Below are 14,092 nucleotides of genomic sequence, written 5' to 3'. Positions count from 1 at the left end.
CTCCCTCCGGGCCCCCAGCTTAGGAAGGTAGTAGCCGGTGTTGGGTAATTTGGGGGGTGAGTGATCACGCTGGAAATGGGTCATCATCCCCTTATGCTTCTTACCAGCAGGAGATTTCCATAGCCTCCGTTTAGTTCTAACTCTTGGGCATTCAGCGCTAGGAGGCAAGCTCAGCCGCATGCCGTGGCTCCTTCGCCTCCTGGCGGGGTTGTTGTGCCCTCCAGTCTTTGCCGGGCTGTTGGGCTTGCTCCTTAGCCCGGTTCTCCGGTGGGGCGGTTGTAGCAGAGATAGAGGAGATTTTAGATGTGAAGGAGAGATTCTGTTCTGGCAGAAATATGGGAATTGAATCCATGAGAAAAGAGAATATCAGTAGAAAGATTGTTAAGTTGTTAAAAGTGGGTGTTTGAGAGAGGTTAGCCAAGGACTAGGCCAGGTGAAGGCAGATCTAGTAATATCAAAGTCACTCAAAAGTAGAGATAAGTATAAGAGCTAGGAATGGAGTGCTTGAGTGAAGTTTGCTGATAAGAAAGCAGTTTCATGTCCTCCGGTATTTTAATAGTGACTGGGCAGCAATAGCTGCTCACCTGTTTTGTCGATATATCAGTGTGTGTTTGTCAATGCACAATGCCACACAGTCACATAGTCAGACGAACACGGGGCGCAATGAGGCGGAATGATAAGTCCTTGGTGACAGGAGTTGTATCCAGAGATGTTACAAGGAATGAAGTCCAACTGGAGACCTTTAGCGGAAAATGTACCCAAAGCTGTGACTACCTTGCCACCTTCCACTGACTGTACGAGGCTGCCATACCCACTGCACAGGCACGATAATTCAACAAGAAAACGACTTGACTGCCTACAATAAACAACCTAAAAAAAAAGAAAAGCATCTGATTTTCTTTGCTATATTTGAAAGTTATTTCAACATCCTTACGTTTGCGGCATTTTACCCTTGCATGCTGTCCACTTGTTGGTTAGTTAGGGGACTAATGGCACATAGGGTATCTGTAAATGATCCGCATTTATTCTTCAAGGTGACGGAAAGAATTGTGACGCTCTGCAGGAAGTGGGAAGAGTAAAAATGTATAATTTTACTTTATCAAATTCATTTCTGAATTTTCTTTTTGGCAACATTTGTTACAACATTGGCTGAGATACTGCGCCAAGAATCCACCTTATTTTTGTTACAGTCAGTTATAACCACACATAATCCGTGGCTTGGGCTCCAGACATCACGCAGCAGCTCCAAAGAATGGGTCTCCTACGTTCACTTATTCACAGCTCAGAGTTTTACGACCTGCAGTCTAAAGCAGAGCTTAAAAAACGTTCAGGCACAAAGACAATTCCCTGCATGAACCTTAGATCAAATAAAGCTTAACCCTCGATTTACTGGAAGGACTGACAGCTTACTGCTGCTCTGCAAATAATTTCCCCGGCAGAACGAGGAATTAAAAGGAATACTTGAGAAACAAAACAAAATAACTTTTTTTTTGTTGTTGTTTTTTTTTGTTTTTTTCTTGCTGAAAAATACATGAGGCAAATTGTCCCAACTATCGCTATGGGCAGGGAATGGTGGTAACAGTATTAGAAAATTGCACTTGCTACAAGGTCTGTCCACATTCACAGAAACCGATACTGAAGAAGTAAAATACAGTAAGTTTAACTCGTTACCATGTCATGGGACCGTGGGAAAATGCAGGTCCCCCTCGGTATTCACACAGCTCAATGTAATGTAAACACCTCTCCCCTGCTGATTCGACCGATTGTTCCCATTGATTCTGTGCCCCAGCGAAGGGTACAGGATTGTTAGAGACATGCAGAGCCTTACTAGAAGCCATACTCAATTCATCTTATAGACCATGCCATTCATGTATTTCTCCCAAGTCACGACAACCCCACTTAGTGCTGGCTGGGCAGTGATAAAATACAGTATTTATAAAAAACATTCCCCTGTTCCTTCAATGCAGCATGGGGTACGGTTTTGTGACAGCCTAGCCTATAATCATACAATCTATATCAACAGATACAGATTAGACAAAATGTATAATATACAGGAGAGATGTGCCACATAGGTTTGTGGGTATCTATATCAACAGATACAGATTAGACAAAATGTATAATATACAGGAGAGATGTGCCACATAGGTTTGTGGGTATTATGTGGATATACCGTAAGTGTTTGGATCGCTTTAAAGAGATGTCTTTAGGGAGTATAGATTTATCAAGCCAACAATACCTGCACACCATCCATTGTAACACACAAACACTTAATAATGTTTATTTGTAAGAATATGTAACGTTTGGGGCATCAGTCTGTATAATTTTTATGGGCAAATTACATGTTTAAAAATACCATAAAATAAATATTTCCCCTTTATGTTGTATGTTGGCTTGCCCTTTTCTTATTGTCTGGTTAATGAATATACGTAAGCACACTTTAACATCAATACAAACAGTTTTAAAACAATGCAAATATGAAACATAGACTTTTATAGGGCTTATTGCTCCATACAAAGATTTGGTAAATTACTGTACAAAGACTATTTTCACTTTAAAAAATAGAAAGCATCCTTTTCAAATGATGTTAAAATGATATATACAAGCATACATTTATTGCTTTATATCCACAAACATTTTATAAAATAATATTAAATGTCATATTACAAAAAAAGAAAACAGTAAACTGTACATTTATTTTGGAAAAACCTAAATAAAAAGTATTGGAAAGAGAAATAGAGGAAACAGTAATAATAATGGATAAATAATAAACCATTGATAATTGCAGCAAGTGGCTTGACCTTCATTATATATCCTAACTATTAATTGCTTTCAGCATATTTTACTGCTTTGCATTATCCAAACAGGGAGTAACTTGGAACATTTTCAGTCTGAAACAACAACAAAAAGCAAAAATTAAAAAAAAAAAAAAAAACTTATTTTCCTCTAATAAAAATTTACAAACAAAAAAGATCCATTTAAACAACATGTTTAAAAGTTTAACAAAGAATATGGGTTAGGGGAGAGGGGGAGTATTTAAACTAGAGGGGGGGAAAAAGGATATCAAGAAAAAATAAACATCGGCAATAGACTCATTCATGAGCGGTTAAAGCCGTGAACACATTGCACGCAGCTGTCGTGAGAAAAGGAAAATAAATAAATGTTCAATCAAAAACCCGAGCAGGAGAACGTCAGGCTTTAATCATGCCAGCCAGCGTACAATCTTCAATCCATTAGGGTCCTACAAATTGCTCTGTTCGTTCACACAGCCACCTACTGCTATCAACATTTTTTATTTTTTTTTAAATTCATTTAAAACACTAACACAATTTTGAAATCTCAAGTAAGAACAAAGTTTTGTCTGATCTGATCACTTTTTTGGGTCGTTGGTTTTCTGATAAATAACTTCCCAAAAAGTCAGTACCCTATAATATAAAACATATATAATAATAAGACATTACCATGTTGCTTATATTAACTCCAATACATATTGTCACATTGCTGATAAGAGTATTATTAAATGATTATTTTTTTATCCGGAATATAAGAAGTAGTTGGTGGCGAAGCTTAGTGACGCACTGATGGACGGACGCACTGTCTATGAGTTGAGTAGTTGATCCCTATTACAATCGATTTTGCTACGTTTTATAACCATAGTATGGGTGGCGCTGCAGCTCTTGCAGATATGGGTCAGAAGACCAAGAAGCAGATGTCTGATAAACCCACATTAGAAATGTTGGAGATCTCTGACAGGCACATAGCATGTCTGGGTCCAAGATAGCTGCCTATATTGTTGAATGTTTTAAGTCTTCAGAGTAATCCTCCTTCGACCATGCATTGAGCTTACTGGCTTTATCAGCCAACTGGGTTCTCTGGAAAACTTGTCTGTGTGCCAAGACCAGGAAATTACTTCACTCGAAAACACAATTCAAGCATTACATAAACAACAGAATACATTTGAGCTACGATTCACAACCTTAGAAGACATGAACTTCCGTAATAATTTGAAGATTAGAGGAATATCAGAAGGCATACCAGCAGCAGAACTTCCAAATTTCCTGAGGCATTTGTTTGTGGCTTTACTGTCACTTAAACAGGCCACATAACCATCAAATACAGAAATAACTGTCAAACTGGATGGATATAGAAACATAAACTGTGCTCCTATGTTTCTAAATTCATTACGTTTGACAGTTATTTCTGTATTTGATGGTTATTTCTGTCTCCCCAAGCCACCAAAGACCCCAGATTCAGTACCAAGAGACTTGGTGGTGCGTGTGTAAACCAGTAGAGACAAAGTGGCAATCCAGGTTGCCCTCAAAGGGACTTTTCCTTATGCTTTTGAGAATATGGAGCTAACCTTTTATGTGGATCTCTCTGGCGGTATAAAAGGTTTGCTTCAAATAAAAAAATGTAAAAAAAAAAAAGAAATTAAACTTGACTTTTATTTAGTTAAAATGGAGGTACCAATTACCTTAGTGAAGATTATTTTGATGACTCATTGTATTTTATATGCAAATAGTGTATCTGATACACATGCCCATTAGTTTAGCGCTAAGAATAAATGCCTTTTGTGCAAATGTTAACACATTACACCTGTTTATATACAATTTTTAAGTCTCAGGTATATTTTTCCTCAAGTAAGAACCATGAATTGTCTACAAATCACCCCACTGAATAAAACATTGAAACCCACAAAACATTGGTGTTAACCTTATTTTATGTCCTGCTCCGTTATATATTAAGTTTAAATGAAAGGTTCAGCAATGACATGACAATCCAGGATTCAGGATATTAAAAATAATAAATTATATTATGAACATACCCGAGCATGCAGGTAAGTTAGGGGTCAATATTCAATTCTGCTTCCAGTATTACCAATTACCAAAGTGTTCAATTGGTCCAACATGGACAGGTAAAGGGCAGAATACGAGGTGATGAGTCAGCCATAGTCTTTTAAAACCTCAGAACCAGGGCACTGTGCCTGGAAACAATTCATTTTCATTTCAATTTCATTTTATTTTTTATTCAATTCAATATGCATAGTTTAGGTATATTTCTGATGTAGACAATTTTCCATCTGCTACAATAATCCCACATATTTCAATAAATAGTTCAAATTGATAAGCTGCACTTAAATAAACAATGCAAGGCACTACCTAAAAAACAGATTTAAATAATAAAGTTTTCTGTGCAGGGTTCCATGCGCGCAGTTTCACTTGCCATTCGAGAACAATACTGTACATTATTCTGTATGTCCATTATGGCAGACAGTACAGACAATAGAGCACTAGAAAAAGCTAGTCACTGAACTACAACTCCCACAATCCTGTGCTTTACAACAAACACAACTTTTTTACGGATACAAAAGGGGAAATACTGCAGGGTGGAAACAGAGAAAAAAATGGAATGAAAAAATAATTTGCAAAGGTATGATTTTCATCAGATTGCAAAAATGTTATATATATTCTGAGTCCATTAAAAACACATTTATCCACAATGTAGAAGGAAATATGTGTCCCCCATATAATCCAGACACAGTAATGAGAAAAATATAAGAAATAATATAAAATTAGAAAATTAGTAAACATTTTCTTATAAGCCCTGTTCAACGAAGCATTCTATACCATTAAGGTCATTTATCTGATGGAATATTAAAGGATATCTATCATACAAGTAAGCATCTAAGCAGGGGAGGGCTGGCAGCCTTAGGCTTGGTGGGCAAATCCAGTCAAGTGGCCCATTGCACCAAGAGGAGAGTAAAAACAACTTTCCCGTGTGATTGAAGAGGGGGGGGGGGGGGGGGGAGAGGAGGAGCAGTCACCTAAACAGACACTCAATGACAGGCACACATACACACTTGCTGATTTGGCACACACTAAAAAACACACAGACACACACAGAAAGACACACTGTTACAGAAATATCAACTCAGATAGACAGACATACTGACACACACACACAGGCATACTGGCTGACACACACACAGAGACATACTGACACACACACACAGGCATACTGGCTGACACACACACAGAGACATACTGACACACACACACAGGCATACTGGCTGACACACACACAGAGACATACTTGCACACACACAGACAGACATACTGGCGCACACACACAGACATACTGACACACACACACAGAGACATACTGACACACACACACAGAGACATACTGACACACACACACACACAGAGACATACTGACACACACAGACATACACCCAAACGTTACACTTTTAAAACCAGTAGACAGGGGCTGAGAAAGGGGACAGGGCTGTAGTGGGGGTACAGGGGCTGAAGCAGGTTGATGGCTACAATTTGGACAAGGGGCTGTGGTGTGGGTGATATGGGTTGCAATTGGGGGAGAGGAGCTGTAGTGGGATGTTATGGGGCTGTGGTGGGGGGCATGGGGCTAAGGAAGGGGGCAGGAGCTGAGAGAGGGGAAAGGAGCAGGGAAAGGGTGGGACAGGGGCTGAAAGGGTGGGACAGGGGCTGAAAGGGTGGGACAGGGGCTGAAAGGGTGGGACAGGGGCTGAAAGGGTGGGACAGGGGCTGAAAGGGTGGGACAGGGGCTGAAAGGGTGGGACTGGGGCTGAAAGGGTGGGACTGGGGCTGAAAGGGTGGGACTGGGGCTGAAAGGGTGGGACTGGGGCTGAAAGGGTGGGACTGGGGCTGAAAGGGTGGGACTGGGGCTGAAAGGGTGGGACTGGGGCTGAAAGGGTGGGACAGAGGCTGAAAGGGTGGGACAGAGGCTGAAAGGGTGGGACAGAGGCTGAAAGGGTGGGTCAGGGGCTGAGAGGGGGGGTCAGGGGCTGAGAGGGGGGGACAGGGGCTGAGAGGGGGGGATAGGGGCTGAGGAAGGAGGACAGGGGTTGAGGAAGGAGGACAGGGGTTGAGGAAGGAGGACAGGGGTTGAGGAAGGAGGACAGGGGTTGAGGAAGGAGGACAGGGGTTGAGGAAGGAGGACAGGGGCTGAGGAAGGAGGACAGGGGCTGAGGAAGGAGGACAGGGGCTGAGGAAGGAGGACAGGGGCTGAGGAAGGAGGACAGGGGCTGAGGAAGGAGGACAGGGGCTGAGGAAGGAGGACAGGGGCTGAGGAAGGAGGACAGGGCTGAGGAAGGGGGATAGAGGCTGAGGAAGGGGATAGGGGCTGAAGAAAGGGACAGGGGCTGGGCAAAAGAGGACAGGGGCTGAGGAAGGAGGACAGGGGCTGAGGAAGGAGGACAGGGGCTGAGGAAGGAGGACAGGGGCTGAGGAAGGGGGACAGGGGCTGAGGAAGGAGGACAGGGGCTGAGGAAGGAGGACAGGGGCTGAGGAAGGAGGACAGGGGCTGAGGAAGGAGGACAGGGGCTGAGGAAGGGGGACAGGGGCTGAGGAAGGGGGACAGGGGCTGAGGAAGGGGGACAGGGGCTGAGGAAGGGGGACAGGGGCTGAGGAAGGGGGACAGGGGCTGAGGAAGGGGGACAGGGGCTGAGGAAGGGGGACAGGGGCTGACTAAGGGGGAAGGGCCTGAGGAGGGGGGACAGGGCTGAGGAGGGTGGGACAGGGGCTGACTAAGGGGGAAGGGCCTGAGGAGGGGGGACAGGGGCTGAGCAAGGGGACAAGGGCTGAGGAGGGGACAGGGGCTGACTAAGGGGACAGGGCTGAGGAGGGGGGGCAGGGGCTGACTAAGGGGACAGGGGCTGAGCAAGGGGACAAGGGCTGAGGAGGGGGCAAGGGCTAAGGAGGGGACAGGGGCTGACTAAGGGGACAGGGCTGAGGAGGGGGGGCAGGGGCTGACTAAGGGGACAGGGGCTGAGCAAGGGGACAGGGGCTGAGCAAGGGGACAAGGGCTGAGGAGGGGACAGGGGCTGACTAAGGGGACAGGGCTGACGAGGGGGGACACGGGCTGAGCAAGGGGACATAGGTTGAGCAGGGGGGACAGAGGCTGACTAAGGGGACAGGGCTGAGGAGGGGAGACAGGGGCTGACTAAGGGGACAGGGCTGAGGAGGGGAGACAGGGGCTGACTAAGGGGACAGGGGCTGACTAAGGGGGAAGGGCCTGAGGAGGGGGGACAGGGCTGAGGAGGGTGGGACAGGGGCTGACTAAGGGGACAGGGCTTAGGAGGGGGGACAGGGGCTGACTAAGGGGACAGGGCTTAGGAGGGGGGACAGGGGCTGACTAAGGGGACAGGGCTGAGGAAGGATGTCAGGGGCTGACTAAGGAAATAGGGCTGAGGAGAGGAATAAAAATAAAACTAAAGTGTATTTCCCCGCTCCCTGAGTCTTACCTAAGGCCAGGGAGGGGTGGGCAGCAGCCAGCAGGAGCAGCAACCAGCATACAGTAGCAGCCAGTGAAGTCGGCCTCTCCGGATGATGTCAGGAGGAGGGGGCGTGACTTCCTCTGCTCTTCTCCCATACTCCCCAGCGGTCCTGTGAGAAATCAGTGAAAGTCACGCCTCTTCCTCCTGACATCATCAGGAGAGGCCAGCCGACTCCACTGGCTTTAGGGAGAGTGAGGTAAGTTGAGAAATCTGAGTCCTCAGCCAGAGGCAGGAGATTCAGATTTTTCCTTTTTTTGCTGGGTGTTGGCGGCCCTGGGTTTAGGGCGGCCTGGGGGGCAATTGCCTCCCTGCCCCCCCTTTCCAGCCCGCCCCTGCATCTAAGCACCAAAACCACTACAGCCCTTTTTTAATTGTTTTTTTAGTAAAGGGTTCTGTGGGCTCCCAGTTCTGTGTTAAACCATTCAAATAGCCTGGCAAACGGGAGCCCCTCACTAGCCGTACCCTAATTGCATTGGTAATGTTGGAGTGTGTCCGGTGACCATACTTATTACAGCAGGTTGTAGTGGTTATGGTACTTACAGCAGCCCTTTAACAGGGCTCTCTTTAGGCACACAGCCCACTTCATCTCAATGTCTGTTTAACACTACAAATGAAACCATTTGTTTTTTGTTTTCATTGCAGGCTTAATACGCCTCTAGTGGCTGTCAGGAAGAGATGCCTGCCCCCTGATGCCCCTTTGGTTAGAGGTACACACGTTCCCTGGAGGCGCTACACGCTTTTATTTCATTTTCATTCATTTGTTTAGCAGATCTATATACCTTCCATTCGTCACCAACATTTGAGTAGTCCGGATGATAGTTTTCCTTACTGGTTATCACATAACCCATCAATACGGGTGTATTCGGCTGCCTCCAGTTTAACACAGTAAGGGTGCTCTCCCATCTCTGCATCATAATAGCCCATGTCCCCGTTCAATTATATTATCCTGCTGAGTGAGACAGATATGTCTATTGCAGCGTATTTGGTTTATTTTCTAAGATATTTCAGTTGTCGATGTTGTATCCTGGTAGACGAAGACCTTTTTGATTCATGTATATCACGATAAAAAGAGGGGCTCTGCATGGAGATGCCAAATTTTCCTCATAGAGATGCATTGATTCAATGCATCTCTATGAGGAGATCCTGATTGGCCAAAATTACATTTGGCTCCACCCCTAGAAAGCATTGGATTGGTTAAAAAGCAGCCATTTTGATGATGTCACAAAGGGGGCAGGGCAGTGCCGGCGGACCTGGAAAAAGGGTGAGTTTTATACTTTTATAGGGGGGTTAAGGGGGAACAAGCCACCTACATGGTGGGTTAAACACTATAGGGTCAGGAATACAGGTTTGTGTTCCTGACCCTACAGTGATCCTTTAATAATCCCTCCATATGTCAGATCAGCTGTTCTTTTGAAACATGTTAATTTTTATTTTAATTAATGGACAGTATAGTCACCAGAACCACTATCATTTCAAGTAGTGGTTCTGGGGCATGTAGTCCCCTCTAGTTACTGTGACTGGGTTAGGTCCTGCAGTCTTTCCTGAGTGGTGCAGTTTCCCAGTGCATGTAAATAGCTTCCCTAGGGGGAAGCATTTGGTTGGCTGAGATGATCAAAACTGATGATTTCAGCTATGTAGTCGGAGAGGCAGGATCACCACTGCAGTGGAGAAAAGGTAAATAAAACTACCTTATTACTTCACACAGGGAGGTGGGGTGGAGGGGGCAGTAATATAAACAGATAACAGGTCACTATAGCGTTAGGAATACATGTTTATATTACTAACGCAATAGTGTTCCTTTAAAATACACTGAAATGGCACTATACAGCTTTCAAACTTCATGATATTGATTTTGTACATTCAATATATGAAAATAATTTTATAAATATAAAAAAAATACTTAGATGTTTCTATATTAAAGTTAACCAAATTGCTAAAACACCATTCCTTAAAGGACCACTTTAGGAACCCAGACCACTTCATCTCAATGCTAATCTTAGGGAAGTACCAGATTCATTTCTTCTCTATAAGAAGAATTTGATTGGATGGGAGAAGTGTTTGCAGTACATACACTTCTCTATAAGAAGCATTGGATTAGATGAGAAGACAGCTAGCAGAGTGCCTATGGGACGACCCACCAGATGCAGAGCTGGCGGCTGCATGAAATGAGTCTCTGTGCTGGGAAAATCTTATGAGCAAAAATCTTTGTTATTTATTTTTTAAAGAATGTGGCGGGTATGTGCAGTAGGAGTTATTTAAACTATTAGTGACCGGCAGTACAGTGCTGCTGGTCAGACATGATCCCTCCCCTTGTCACCCCTGGACTTATATTTATTAATTATATATTTCAGTTAATTCCCTTGCTTAACCAGCCCTCAGGCAGTTTCTGGGGCTAATTTCAGAGAGAAAAATATAATATTATAAACTATATGTGGCAGAGGCCAAGAGCTGTCGATGCTGTGCTTTCTCTGTACTACTTCCAAGATGGCTTCTTGCTTCTATCTTCTGTGGACACTGTAACCCCCAGGTGCTCTCAGCCAATAATGGCCCTTGAAAAGAGAGACCAATATAATACTCATGGACTGTTTTGCTGCCCGAATGGCAACTCAATGAAAATACCTGAAATTCCTTTTTTAAAGGGCACTAGACATGTGCAAAACCTGCTGAAAGAGAGCAGATTTTAAACCAGCCCCATTTTTGACATGACTGAATGCTCCATACTTTTACCAATGAGGGTGAAGGATCTTAGTTTTTCTAGTTATATCAAATAGAAACTAGGAACTGTGGGAATTGTGAACGTTGGAAATCTTTGGCAACAGGCAGAGTTTAAAGGGACCCTATAGTCACCAGAACAACTAAAGCTTAATATAGTGGTTCTGGAGAGTATAGTATGTCCCTGCAGGCATTTTAAAGGGACCCTATAGTCATCAAAATAACTTTAGCTTAGTGAAGAAGTTCTGGTGTATATATAATGTCCCTGCAGTCTCACTGCTCAATTCTCTGCCATTTAAGAGTTCAATCACTTTGTTTATGAACCCTAGTCACACCTCCCTGTATGTGACTTGCACAGCCTTCCTAAACACTTCCTGTAAAGAGTCATCTATTGTTTATCCTTCCTTTATTGCAAGTTCTGTTTAATTTAGATTTTCTTATCCCCTGCTATGTTAATAGCTTGCTAGATCCTGCAAGAGGGTCCTGTATGTTATTAAAGTTCAATTTACAAAGAGATCCAGTTGTTTAAACGGACTCTCCAGGCAGCCCCTGGTTCCAGCGGCGGAAGCCTCGTGAAGCCGCGCCCCCTATTTCGGCAAAATGACGAAATAGGCGGGCGCGAGCAGGGAGCAATCAGACGCTTCCATTTGGAAGCGTCATTGCTCCCTTGTGCGCATGCGCGGCTTTGCCGCACATGCGCACAGACTTCAGAGGGAGGCATTCATGACGCCCTCTGAAGTCCTCAGCGCACTACCGCGCATGCGCGCGGTGTGAGCCGCCGCGAGCTGAGCTGACTGACAGCTCAGCTCGCGGTCTTTGCCCGCCCCCCTCCTCTGCTGACAGGCTGGAGAGAGAAGGCGCGCACACAGTGCATTCTCTCTCCAGCACACGTCAGACGTATTTTCAAACGTCTGACGTGTACAGGGCCTTTTTAGGACCCTGCATGATAGGAAGTGCCTCTAGTGGCCGTCTCAGTGACGGCCTCTGGAGGTATTCCTATCAATGTAAACACTGTATTTTCTCTGAAGCTATAGATCTCACCTGAACAAATACATTAAGCTGTAGTTGTTCAGGTGACTATAGTGTCCCTTTAAGGTAAATTACATCTGATTGAAAGTGAAACCAGATTTTTCTTCATGCAGGCTGCCTCAGTCACAGCCAGGGGAGGTGTGTCTGGGGCTGCATAAACAGAAACAAAGTGATTTAACTCCTGAATTGAGTGAATTGAGCAGTGAAACCTGAGAAGCATGATCTATACGCTAAAACTGCTTCATTAAGCTAAAGTTGTTTAGGTGACTATAGTGTTCCTTTAATGTAAACACTGCCTTTTCAGAGAAAATGCAGTGTTTGCATTAACTGCCTGGGTACACCTCTAGTGGCAGACACTCAGACGGCCAATACGGGTGCTTCCTGAGTCAGTGCTGCACATATTATTTATAGAACGCCAACAAATTCCGAAGCGCTTTACAATGGGTGGACGAACAAACATGTAGTTGTAACCAGACAATTCGGATCCACAGGTACAGAGGGTTGAGGGCCCTGCTCAATGAGCTTACATGCTAGAGGGAGTGGGGTAAAGTGACCCAAAAGGTAAGGTTAATATGAGACTAATGACAGTTGCAAAAGAGGAATCAGTCGGGAGCTATCAACAGTTTAATTGATACGCTTTTATGAAGAAGTGGGTTTTTAATGATTTTTTGAAGGAGTGGAGACTGGGTGAGCATCTAACGGAAGAGGGAAGTAAGCATCTAACGGAGGTGGGAATTATTAAAATTATGAATTTTAATAATTAAGCAAAATGTTAAGAATTTTTTTAAAGATTATTTTCTTTTGCATTAGACTAGAGCTCATTTATGAAATGTCGGTAAATGCTTCATATGTGTCACTAACACCAATATTTTGCATCTTAAGACACATTCAGTTCTCTTGGGTTTGGCACCAATGGCTCAGTAAGGCAGATTTATCTCAATCTGATACACAGTTGCAAAAATACACAAAGATGTAATTTTGAGAAATGCCACTAATAAATAACTCGTCACCATGGAACGGCGTGTCCAGCAACCGGTGATGTCAGTAACATCTTTATGGAGAACACTAAACTGACCTGTCTTCTGTAAAAAGCTTGGAATACACAGGGAAATTCATATTTACACGAGTTGACAGAGAGGGTTTGTTTCTGTAAAAACATGTAACTTATAAACGTGTCTTTCAAAGAAAAATGCAATAAAAATGTGCTTTAAAAATATATATTAAAAAATTCCAGGATGACGGAAAGTCATGCAGTAAAGGAGACGGGATTAATTTTAAACTGCTGACAAACAGTAAAAAGTTGTAAAATTAAAATGATATAATTACAAGTCAAACACTATACTCTTTATCCTAAATACTATATGGACATCCCCCAAAGCTCCCTTCTTTTTATACTTCTCCATCTTATCTCCTAGCCTGACCTTTTCTTTTTTCTAATACACCTTCCAGCAGTTGTCCCCATTGCTTAGCTTCCTGTATTATTCCATCTTCATCATGACATTTTCTAGATGGTGGGCCCAGATGTGATTGGAGGAGGGAGGCATTAGTCACGTAGGCCCCACGTTATATAGCGCCCTCTATCTAGCGTGGTAATGACAGTCAGTGCATATTCCAGGTAGAGGGTTGCACTGTGGCAGTCCAAGACAGGCTTTTAAAGCTTGGTGAATGAAGCTTTATCTAGCTTGATAATGACACTCAGTGCATATTCCAGGTAGTGGGTTGCGCTGTGGCAGTCCACAGACAGGCTCTCAAAGCTTGATGAATGGAGAATGGCGACCATACATCAAGATCCTGTTAGTCCACGCTCTGTATTCTGGGATCCTTCGTCGTGATGGGATAACTCGAACCATGCACATGGAGTGAAATGTTCTGAAAACAGAACTGTAAGTGTGATGTCATTTGTGATGAGAGCTGTGTACATATTACAGCATGTTACATCTGACCAAGCATATTCTCTGCATCCATATCAGAGAACAGTCACCTTCTTGCAACAAAAATAGCACATTTCAGTCCATCATACAGATATGCAACCCTATA

At 43.8% G+C, this 14,092-nt stretch overlaps 1 protein-coding gene across 5 annotated transcripts in view; it reads right to left on the bottom strand.

The window, feature by feature from the left end:
• Positions 1 to 14,092, bottom strand: part of SCUBE1 (signal peptide, CUB domain and EGF like domain containing 1) — a 269,114-nt gene that overhangs the window by 189,563 nt on the left and 65,459 nt on the right. The window lies entirely within an intron of this gene.

Source organism: Pelobates fuscus, chromosome 3 (assembly GCF_036172605.1).
Source record: "Pelobates fuscus isolate aPelFus1 chromosome 3, aPelFus1.pri, whole genome shotgun sequence".
NCBI classification, from domain to species: Eukaryota; Metazoa; Chordata; class Amphibia; order Anura; family Pelobatidae; genus Pelobates; species Pelobates fuscus.
This window is presented reverse-complemented; position numbering and strand designations above follow the sequence as displayed.